At 35.2% G+C, this 12,293-nt stretch overlaps 1 protein-coding gene across 1 annotated transcript in view; it reads right to left on the reverse strand.

Moving 5' to 3' along the window:
- The window catches only part of ARID2 (AT-rich interaction domain 2), a 241,388-nt gene that overhangs the window by 19,588 nt on the left and 209,507 nt on the right, over positions 1 to 12,293 (reverse strand). The gene's annotated exons all lie outside the window — the stretch shown is intronic.

Below are 12,293 nucleotides of genomic sequence, written 5' to 3' on the forward strand. Positions count from 1 at the left end.
TAGGACTATAATCTCATTGAGGTGTGGGCGCATAGTGGATAGTGTGCCTGGCTTGGAGTTAGAAAGACTCATCTTTATGAATTCAAAGCCAGCCTTGGACATTAGCTATATGAACCTGGGCAAGCTACCTAACCCTGTCTGCCTTGGTTTCCTCATCTGAAAATGACCTAGAGAAGGAAATGGCAAACCACTCCAGTCTCTTTGCAAAGAAAATCCCAAATGGGGTCATGAAGAGGTGGACCACGATTGAAAAGGCAAAGAAATCTCATTGATGTAGTTTTACTTCCAATGGTGGGGACAGCAGTGTCTGTGACATCATCTCATACTGTTCAATTCTTGTCCACTGCAGCTTAATAAATCATCTATGGAGAATCCATCTAGTATGGTGGAAGTCTTTTTCTAGGTCTTTTAAAATTCTGTAGGCACTAGTGCAGCACCTGGCCAATCTATGTTATCCTCATTATAGAATTTTCTCATCTCTTTTTCTGACGGTACATATGTTGAGTACTATTTCTATGCTTAGCCTTTTGGTCATCACTAGTGATATACTAAAGTCTCTTTATGTGATTCATGTATTTCTCTGATGTCTTTTGGGTTGGATACAATCCTGAGGATGTAGTGTTCTATATAATAGCATCACTGAAGCATTCTTGTATTAGGGATTTTAGTGGAGAGTAATAAAGATGAAAAAGGAAGAAGGCTAATAAAACATTTAGAAATACATAGATAAAAAAATTTCATAAAGTAAAGCAAACAGCAAATTTTTTTACTATTATGTTAAATTTAATATAAATTTAAAAGAAAGTATTAATAAGTATAATAAAAAATAAAGCTTAGGGGAGCAAATATAGAAGACAGAGTTACAAGATAGGGCACTCAAGACAGAAATGCAGAAGAATGACTTTAAAACATCCATAAGCACTGCCTTAGAGAGAAACAAAGTTTGGCATAAATCCAACTAGATTTCCTAGAAGAGATGAAATGAGAATTGAAGAGAAAAAAAAAGGAGTTCAAAATGTTTTTATAAATGAATGGAGGGGCAGCTAGGTGTCTAAGCGAGTAAAGAGTCAGGCCTAGAGAGGAGAGGTCCTGGATTTAAATCTGACCCCAAACACTTTCTACCTATGTGACTGGAGATAAGTCATTAACCTTGTCTTTGGCCTTGGAACTGATACAAAGCATTCACTGTAAACCAAGAAGAGGTTTTTAAATAAATAAATGGATTGAGAGTATCTCAAAAAAAAAAATTTGGAAAAGAAATTAAAGCTCTTGAAGTAAGAACTGGAAAGAGAAACTTAACAGAAGAGGTACAAAACCTTGCCTAAGTAACAAACTTCCTGAAAATTCAAATAGACCAATGAAGAAACAAGGAATATTAAAAGTCAAAAGCCAAAGAATACTGAAAAAAAAATATAAAATATCTCTTAATATTAATATTAAAATAACTGACATGGGGAATAGATTAAAAAGAAAATCTAAGAATCATTTTACTATCTGCCATGACCTGCCTCCACTAAAAAAAAAAATAGTCATAAAGATGTATCAAAAGTATTTCAAGAAAATTTAAAAGAAAACTACACAAATCTCTTAGAACTAAAAGACAAAAAGGAAATGGAAAGAAACTACCAGTGACTGTCAGAAAGAAAACTCTTATTGAAAATTGGAATACAGTCAAAATTGAGAGCTTCCAGGTCAAGGAAAAAATACAAAAAGCAGCTAGAAATATAAAAGTCAAATAAAGAAGAGATAGAGTCAGGATTGCATATAATGTGGTAGCCACCATTAAAAAAGACCAGAGAATCTGGAATACTACATTTCAGAAGGGATATGAGCTTATGGCCAAGATTAACTTATAAATCAAAACTGAGGATAATACTACAGGAGAAAATGTGGATTTTAAAGAAATAGAGGACTTCCAAGCATTCCTCATAAAAAGATCAGAGCTGTAGAGAAACTGAAGTAAACACAGAAGTGAAAAGTGAAAAGGTAAAAATGAATGAATAATGATAAAGGACAAAATAAAGACAAACTTCACTTGAAACATGGTGAAATGATATATGTGTCTACTATGAACCTTAACATCACTGGAGTTTAAAAAGGGAATCTAACTAGAATAAGAGTGGTTCTTTTAATTCTTGGTGATCTTAAGAAAACACTAGAATGGAAAGGAAAGGAAGGCTAGTCAAAAATTTCTGACATAATCAAGGTACACTAGTAGCTATCTATATAAATAAGAAAGAGACCCTGTGTGAGTAAGTGGGTGGTTGGGTGGGGAATCGCTGTTGCTTGAACTTCCTTTTCTGAAGTAGTCAAAAGAAAAACCCACAAATATATATAGTTGTAAAAAATCCATTTCAAATTACATGAAAATAGGAGGGGAAGGAGAGAGGGGAATAAAGAAGGGTTAAAAGAAGAATAGATTAAAGGTGGGAGGGAAGATAAGTCTTAAGCAACCAAGCTCTAGGGATGTACAAAAATATTTATAGCTGCTTTTGGAACAAAGGATGGTAATGTGAGCAGTCTTTACAAATGGGCAATAGTTGAACAAGATGGTATAAAAATGCACTTCAAATACTATTGTACTGAACTCTTATCAGCAAAATAACCAACCAGAATTCCATAAGTCTAAAGCTGACAATATCCACTTTCTGAAAGAGCTGAGAGCCTCAGAATGCAAAATGTGACAAACTGTTTTATAGGTGGCCAATGTAGAAATGTTATGATTTGACTTAAGTTTTTAATGGGTTTTGTTTTTTCTCAGTTGGGTGCGGATGAGGTAGGGGGGTAGGGTAAAAACAAGTAGAGGATGCTTAATTAAAACAAAAGAAAAAATATATAAACATATAGCTATATATATATACACACACAAAATGGCAAGAGTGAGAGGTAAACACATTCAAAAAAGAATTTAAAGAAAGAGGGGCTAAAGCAGAATGCTATACTTCAGCAGGAATAAAAAAAGGCAGGTGTAGCAATCATGATCTCAGACAAAGCAAGAGCAAAAATACACTTAATTAAAAGACAGAATGACATTTTCCTAAAAGGTACTAAAGGTGGAGCCAAAATAGTAGAGTTATCTAGAGCAGCTCTGTGTCACCATGAAAATCTTCTCAGACCAAGATTAAAATATCACCACAAAACAAACAGGAGTGAAAGAACCAACAAGGAAACTGAGTGAAACAACTTGCAAGAAAAGAAAAACCCAAAAGGTAGGCAAGGAATGTTTGGGGCACTGGGGTGAGAGGAGAGCAGAGCCAGCAAGAAGCTGTAGCAAGGAGGGAAGAGCAAGCCACACACCATCACCGCTATCCCACATTTGCTGTCCAAAGATCAGGAACCTATGCCCAAGTCAAACATCCAGACCCTGAGATCCTGCTTGGGCAAATTCTGGTACAAGCCAACCCATACCACTTAAAATTTCAACCCTGTGAAGAAGTCCAGAGCCCCAGCCCAGGGAATTCTAGACTGGGCTTGGGATAAGGACTTAGTTCACACTTTGGGGTGGATGACAGTACTAAGTACTAAGTACTGATCTTTTTAAAAATTTCAACCCTGTGGAGAAGTCCAGAGCCTCAGCCCAGGGAATTCTAGTCTGGGCTTGGGATAAGGACTTAGTTCACACTTTGGGGTGAATGATAGTACTAAGTATTAAGTACTGATCACTGATCTTTTTGCCTAAAGCTCAGGGCAGAGCTCCAAGACAGGACAATCAAAGGTGAGCCTGATTAGATCAAGAGAGACCAAAAACTTGAGCCTAAACCTGGGGCTAGAATATATCAGCCCATGACCAGATGAAGATCAGAGTAAGATCAAAAGCTTATACCTAAGCCTGAGGCAAGTCTTTAAGCTTTCAGCATCTCAAGGGTCAATTAAATCAGGAGGGGGAGGGGGCTCTCTGAGCTCTCAGCCCTCAGATCATCACATTATCCCTCCAAGCTTACCTGTAATTAGAGGGAAAAAAACGAGCAAACAAAAAAAGCACCTAATTCTAAAGAATTTTTATGGAGACAAAGAGCAAGGTACAGACACAGAAGGGGACAATAAAAGCAAACGAAACACATGCATGCAAAGTCCAAAAGAAAAATATGGATTGGACACAGATTCTGGAAGAACTCAAAAAAGACTTCAAAACCAATTAAGAGAGGCAGAGGAAAAGTGGGAAAGAGAAATGAAAATGCTGCAAGGAGAAATGAAAGTAGTACAAGAAGAAATGGGCCAATTGAAAAAGGAGAATCAAAAAATGACAGAGGAAAATCAAGCCATAAAAACCAGAATTGACCATCTAGAAACTAATGATTTTATGAGAAACCAAGAAACAAAAAAGCAGAATCAAAGGAATGGAAAAAAAAAACAGAAGAAAACATGAAATATCTTATCGAAAAAAGCAATTGACCTAAAAAATCTATCTAGGAGAGCGAATCTGAGAATTATTTGACTACCTGAAAGCCATGATCAGGAAAAAACCTTGAAGATCACACTACAAGAAATGATCAAAGAACACTGCCCAGAGATCCTCAAACAAGAAAATAAAATTGAAATTGAAAGAATTCACAGATCACAGCTAGAAAGAAATCCTCAAATGAGAACTTCCAGGACTGTAATAGCTAAATTCAAGAACCATCAAGCTAAGTAGAAAAATCTTCAAGCAGTCAGAAAGAAACCATTCAAATACCATGGAGCTACAATCAGGATCACACAGGACCCAGTGGCTTCTACATTAAAGGATCGAAAGACATGGAATATGATATTCAGGAAGGCAAAAATTTGGGTTTATAACCCGCAGTCACCTATCCAGTAAAATTGAGTATAGTCTTTCAGGGGAAAAAAATGGAGATTTAATAAGATAGAAAATTTCCAAGCATTCCTGAAGAATAAGCCAGACCTAAACAAAAAATCTGAAGTTCAAACACAAAACACAAGAGAAGCCTAAAAAGAAGATTGAGGTCTGTATTCCCACACTACTGAATACAACTGGGGTTCAAGTGATCCTTATAAAGAAGCCAAGTACAAGGCAATTGAGAATGTCATGGGGTAGAAGATGAAGCCAATAGCAGCAATGAAGAAATCATTATCAGTGCAGAGGTGGAGCTATTACCAACAAAAATTGAAGTACAATTTGCACCCTGTGGCTGAAAGTTGTCATAATTAAAGGTGTTTGAACTCAAGTTGAACTACAGTGACCATGTCATTAAATAGGTTTGATTAATTTGCTGAAGGGGCATCTATGAAAGGCATTACTAGCTGCTGGTTCATGGTCTCGCCCTTCCAAACCTCTGTGTCTTGAGCTGAGCTGGGGTGTCTGGTCTAACTCCTCTCTTTTGGTGTCTCTCCTTTCCTCTAACAGTTCACATTCCCTGCAAAAGCCCTAGGTTAGATTTGGACCAATGTTACCAGGAAGGGGATGGACAGAGTAGCTCCTTGAACTCCCCAGTTCTGCAGATCCCCTCAATTTCCTCAATCCTCATTTTCAATCCCAGTCCAACACTGGGCTCTGAGTTTTTGACCAACACTGGGCTCTGAGTTTTTGACCAAAGCAAGGCCAGGGTCTCTCGAGTAGCAATGGCTCTCTCTCCCAAAGGAGTATGAGTGGTGTGTTCGGTCAGAACCCATAGTTTCTGCACCTCCCTGAAAGCCCTGAAAATGCCTCCTATCCCCAGCTGCTCTCAGACCACTAATTTGGAAGAGTAAAAGCTCCATTTTGTGCATATATGACTTGTTCATTTATCAAATGAATAAATTCTGTAGAGTGGAAAAAATAAAAAATTTTTAAAAAGGTACTAAAGACAATGAATCAATATATCAATACTGAACCTACATGTATCAAATGATCTAGCATTCCAAATTCTCAAGAAGTTGAAGAGGAAACAGAGTAAAATTATGCTCATGGGAAATCTCAATTTATTCATCTTCAACATAGATAACCCTAACCATAAAATAATAAGAAAGATGTTAAAGAGATGAATAGAAATATAGAAAAGGTAGATATGGCACACCTCTGGAGAATGCTGAATGGCAATGAAAAGATTATAAAGCTTTCTCAGCTTGTACATGGCATCTTCAAAAAAAAATGACCATGAATTAGGGCATTAAGACTTAACAAAGAAATATAGAAAAGAGAAATATTAAGTGCATATGTGTCTAACAATAAATGGATAAAAATTACATTCAATAAAGAGCCCTTGAAGCAAAGATTAAGAATTAATTGAAAACTAAGTAACCTAAACTTAAAGAATGGGCAGGGAAAAGAACAAATCATAAAGAAAAAATAAATTATTTCATTAAAGATAATGATGGGGACAGTTATGTGGCTCAGGGGATAGAAAGACAAACTTGAAGACAGGACATATTGGATTCCAATTTGGCCTTGGACAATTCCTAGCTGTGTGACCATGGGCAGGTCTCTCAACTCTAACTGCCTAGCCTATACCACTCTTCTGCCTTGTAAGTGACATAATATCAATTCTAAAGTAGAAGGTAAGAGCTTAGAAAAAAAAGATAATGACAGCAAAAATACAATGTGTCAAAATTTGTAGGATGCCACCCATGATCTTTGGGTATGCACCTTAAAAACAAAAAAGCAACAAATTAAAAAATATCAATTAAATAGCAAAATAGAAATTCTGAAAATCAATGGAGAGATTAACAAAATTAAAAGTAAAGATAAAAAAATCACTGAACTCAAAGTAGGAGGTGATTTTTTTGGGGGAAAGAAATTATAAAATAGAAAAAGCATTTATTAATTTGATTTTTTAAAAGGAAGATAACCAGTATAAAAATAGAAAATGGAAAAAAGTAAATTCACAACCAATGAAGATGAAATTAAAGCAATTAATAGATTATTTTGCCCAACTATGCCAATAAAAATGGTAATTTAAATGGATGCCCATTTATTAAAATAGAAATTGCCCATACAACCACAGCAGGAAATGGAACACTTAAAATAATTCTATCTTGGGGGGGAAACTCTGAACAACCTATAAATGAGTTCTCTAAGAAGAAATCTCAGGATCAGGTGAATTTATAAATGGATTTTAGCAAACACTTGAGAAAAACTAATTCTAATAAAACTGTTTGAAAAAAATAAGTAAAGAAGGAGTCTTATCAATTTCCACAAATATGGCATTGATGACCAAAACCAGAAAGAGCTAAAATAGAGAAAAAAATATATAGAACAACTTTCCTAATATTGATGCAAAAACCTTAAATAAAATATCAGCAAGGAGAATACAGCAATATACCACAAAGATTATCAGGCTATGACCAGGCTAGATATTTTATCAGAAATGTAGGGCAATTTCAATAATGGGAAAACTATAAGCATCACTGACCATATCAAAAATAAAAACAGAAATCATATGAGTGTTTCAATAGACATTAAAAACTTTTGATAAAATACAACACATAACTTTTTTTACAATTCACTAGAAATCATAGGAATATAACTTTCATTAAAATGTGGAGCAGTATCTATCTAAAACCAAGTACAAATATTATGTAATAGATCCAAAGACTCAGAAGTGTTTCCAGTGAGATTGGAATAAAGCAAGGAAATTTAGAGTCACCACTATTATTGAATGTTGGAAAAGAAATGTATTAATAGGAAGAAGAAAAAGAAATTGAAGAAATAAGCATAGGCAATGACAAAATGAAACTATTACTTTTTGCATTTGATATGATTTAGAAAACCCTAGAGAGTCAACTAAAACTTAATGGAAACAATAAACAGCAAAGCTGCAAGATATAAAATAAGTCCAAAAAAAGTCTTATGATTTCTGTATATTAATTACCATGAAAACCCATCAGGATGAAACAAAAAGAGAAAAAAAATTTTAAATAATTACAGTTAACATATAATACTTCCCAGTCTACCTGTCAAGACACACAAATTATATGAAAACAATTATAAAAAACTTCACAAAAAAAGGCACTTTTAAGTAATTGGAGAAATGTTAATTGTTCATGGATAGGTCAAGCCAATATGACAAAAATTAAAATACTATCTAAATTAATTCAGTTATTCAATGACATACCAATCAAATTACCAAAGAACAAAATTCATGGAGAAACAATAAGTTAAGAATGTCAAAGGAATCAAGTTCTTTTAAAAAAAGGAAAGTAAGAGGTAAGTAATATATGGTTTCAAACAATACTACAAAATTATAATCAACAAAACAATTTGGTACTGAATAAGAAAGAGTGATTAATCAATAGAACATATTAGGTACACCATATGCTGAAGTGTTTGATAAACCCGAAGATCCCAAGCTCTTAGGACAGGAACTCATTACCTGTGAAAAGCTTGAGAAAAATGGAAAGAATTCTGGAAGAAACTAGGACTTGGATCAACATCTCACCCTATATACTAAGACATGCTCAAAACAGGAACATGATTTAGACATTAAGGATGGCAGTATAAGCAAATTAGTGAAGTATGAAGGAAATGATCTACCAAATCTTTGATAGTCATGGTAAAAATAAGATGCAGAGAGGTTCAGAGGATATAAGGAAGATAATTTTGATTATTAGAATTAAAAAGGTTTTTGCTCAAGCAAAAGCAACAGAGCAAAAATGAGAAGAACAGTAGGAAATGGGAGGGGGGAGGCTTTGCACAAATTTCTCAGAAAGGTCTGATTTCCAGAATATATAGGGAATTGAGAGCCATTTTCCAACTGATAAATCATCAAAATCAAAGATATCAATAATCATGTGAAAAAATGTTTTAACTCACTAATAATTAAAGAAATGTGAATTAAACAACTCAGAGATACCACCACACACCATCAGATTAGCCAAGATGACCAAAAAGATAAAAAGCAAATGCTGGAGGAGGCAGCTGGGTAGCTCAGTGGAGTGAGAGTCAGGCCTAGAGACAGGAGGTCCTGGGTTCAAACCCGGCCTCAGCCACTTCCCAGCTGTGTGACCCTGGGCAAGTCACTTGACCCCCATTGCCCACCCTTACCAATCTTCCACCTATGAGACAATACACCAAAGTACAAGGGTTTAAAAAAAAATAAAAGCAAATGCTGGAAAGATGTAGGAAAATAGATACAGTAATGCACCAACAGTAGCTATGAACTAGTCTAGTCATCATGGAAAGCAATTTGTAACTATGTCCAAAAAACGATGACACTATTACAAAAAACGATTACATATGCTTTGAAGCAGCGATACTGCTATTGGATCTATACCCCAAAGAGATCAAAGAAAGAAGAAAGGGGCCTATATGCACAAAAATACTTATTTATAAATATTAATATAAATATTTGTGTTGGCAAAGACAACTGATGGTATGCTCATGAGATGCACTTAGGTGGTGCAGTGGATAGAGTGGCAGGCCTACAGTCAGGAAGGCCTGAGTTCATATTTGGCCTCAAGCCTGGGGCAAGTCACTTCACCCTGTTTGCCTCCATTTCCTTATCTGTAAAATGAGCAAGGAGCAGAAGAAAATGGCAAACCACTCTGGTATCTTTGCCAAGAAAACCCCTATTAAGGGTTGAGCAGTTGGACACAACTGAAACAACTGAACGCGAACATTTGGTAGAGGAATTTGATGGAATAATACTGAGCTTAAGCCCCGAAGCACGGAGGTTTGGGAAAAACCTGGCCAAGACTTATATGAACTGAGGAAAAGTGAGCTGAGCAATATCAGGAGAACTTACGCATTCATAGCAATATCATAAAAATAATCAGCTGTGAAAGACTTACTAACTCTGATCAACATAATGACCTACAATTCCAAAAGCCTCATAATGATGGACTCAAAATGCAGATTAAAGCTTATTCTTTTTCTTGCCTTTCTTCAGAGGAACAGAGCTAATGTGGAAATTTGTTTTGCATGACTTTCTATTTCTGATGGGTTTTGTATTGTCTGGGAGGAGGGAGAAATTTCCAAACTAAAAAAAAATTTGAATTTTTAAAAATCTGTACAACTTTTCAAATTTTAATCTTCTTTTAGGGCTCAGTATTGGAGAAGGGATTCCTACCGGGAACAAATGCCTTTGAAATAGGGTTTTTGTTTTGTTTTGTTTCGTTTTTTGCATAGAGGTAGCAAGGTTGTATAAGCTCCAAGTGAAGTGACAACAACCTGAGTGCAAATTTGGCCTCAAGAGACCTTCTAAGTCCTGTGTCCCTGGGTAAGTTATTTAATATCTGTTTGCCTCGTTTTCCTCAACTTTAAAATGAAGAAAATAACAGCACTTACCTCACAGGGTTGTTGTGAGGAATAAATGAGATAATATTTATGAAGTGCTTAGTACACCCTGTACCTAGCAAATAGTAGATACTATATAAAAGATTATTCCCTTCCCTAGTAAGATAAAGCAGGAGAAAAGGCAGGCACAAGAAATGTAAAGCCAATGTGAATAATGCGTGGCTCAGTGGATAGAGAACCAGGTCTGGGGACAGGAGGTCCTGGGTTGAAATCTGGCCTCAGACACTTCCTAGCTGGGTGACCTTGACAAAGCACTTAAACCCAATTGCTAGCTCCTACTGTCCTTCCCTGGAACTGATACTTCGTATTGATTCTAAGACAGAAGGTAAGGGTTATTAATTTGTTTTTGATAAAATAATAACAAAGCAGCATGGAGTCACTAATTACTATTGTTATTTCCTTCCTTCTTCCCTCCTCCCCTCCCTCCATTCCTTTCCTTCCTTTATGTCTATCTAGATTAAAGAAATGATGGATGAGTTTAAGGGACAATACTTGTACCATATGAGGCAAAGAAGCAACATCATATACACCAGATAGTAGCATATCTGTGTGTATTCAGAGAAAATAGTAAGTCACTTCAGCCACAAGAAAGCAGCAGAGCACAAAACAGCTACTTTAAAAGTGCCAAACATTTCAAAACAAAAACGTAGGAGAAAGAGGTAAAATGTTTAGTTCCCAGTTGTTAAGAACATAAGAGGTAGCTTAAATAAAAAATGCTTTCGACTTTAATGAAATTTCGCTAAGTAAAGGGGATATTATATCTTTCTAGTAATATCTGTGAAGGGCAGTTCTAAAATTGGCTAGATCTAAGTAAATTTGTTTTATTTAAAATTGCAAGGAAACATTGACAAAATTTGACAAATTCTATGGCAGTGAAAGACCTACTGCAATTACTGAAAAGGAAATTAAATCATCCAACAAAATTTCTTGTTTGCATTTATCCTATGAGGAACATGCAATAAATACAATGAAGAGACCAAATCTTCAATAGCAAAATTATATACACTTGTAGTCTACCCACTGAAGGCAATGAGAAACCAGGAAAATATACCTACTTAATATATCTGTATAAAATTTCCCCCCCAATTTGTTATAACATTACATAACACAGAATGATTCATTTCTAGACATATACTATTGTCTAGTATGATGCTAATAGTGAGAGAGAGTCTCACATTTTCAAGGTTCATTAATTGGGCTCTACAAACCATACTACCCTAGAGAAATTACTTTCAAAACTTTTCAAACCACTCTCTACTTTGGTATAAGAAGACCCAGGGAACTATATAACTCATCAACTTCTGCTTTTGAAGTAAAGGAATACAATACTCTTGTTTCTGAAGATGTATAAAGCTACAGATAAGTTAATAATTCATTATATGTATTCAGTGATGAGTAAAAGAAAACATTACCTTATTAGAAATATTAATGCTCTAAAAGATGAACCCACAAACCATCTGGAGAAACCCTATAGGTGAGGAGCGATCCCCGTTTTAAGCTCTGACTATTCAGAGTCCTTGAGTAAGTCTCTACAGAAGGCTTACAATAAATTAGAGATCTCTCTATTTCTTGGCAGATGTTGGATGAACACCATAAATTGAAATATAATGCAGAACATAACTTAAACACCTGTGATAATGGATGGGCTTATAATTTTTGTTGAAATTTACCTAGTTTGTGCCAACAACTTTGAAAGACTGTAGATGTATCTAATGAATGCAAAGACCAACCAGAATTCCAGAGGACCAGTGATGAAGAACGCACAAGTCGTAGAACAGAAAATACATTTTGGTGTGGCCAATGTGGGCACAGTTGTTATTTGACTGTGAATATTTGAGGATTTTTTCTTTTATTAATAGGGATATGGTAGTGGGGAGAGTAGGTGGGTTTTAGTAGAATGGAGAGAACATCAAATTTTATTAATTGGGGAAAAAAAGTGAGGAAAAACTTTTCAAAATAAGTTTTATATAAATTTATGCTTCTGAAGAATCAACTATATGAAGGTATTGTCTCACAAATTAAGATGGCATTTAATTCATCAATATTATTCTAAAAATTTCTGTCAAGCCCATTCTCTCTATGA

This window comes from Gracilinanus agilis, chromosome 5 (assembly GCF_016433145.1).
Source record: "Gracilinanus agilis isolate LMUSP501 chromosome 5, AgileGrace, whole genome shotgun sequence".
Classification (NCBI taxonomy): domain Eukaryota; kingdom Metazoa; phylum Chordata; class Mammalia; order Didelphimorphia; family Didelphidae; genus Gracilinanus; species Gracilinanus agilis.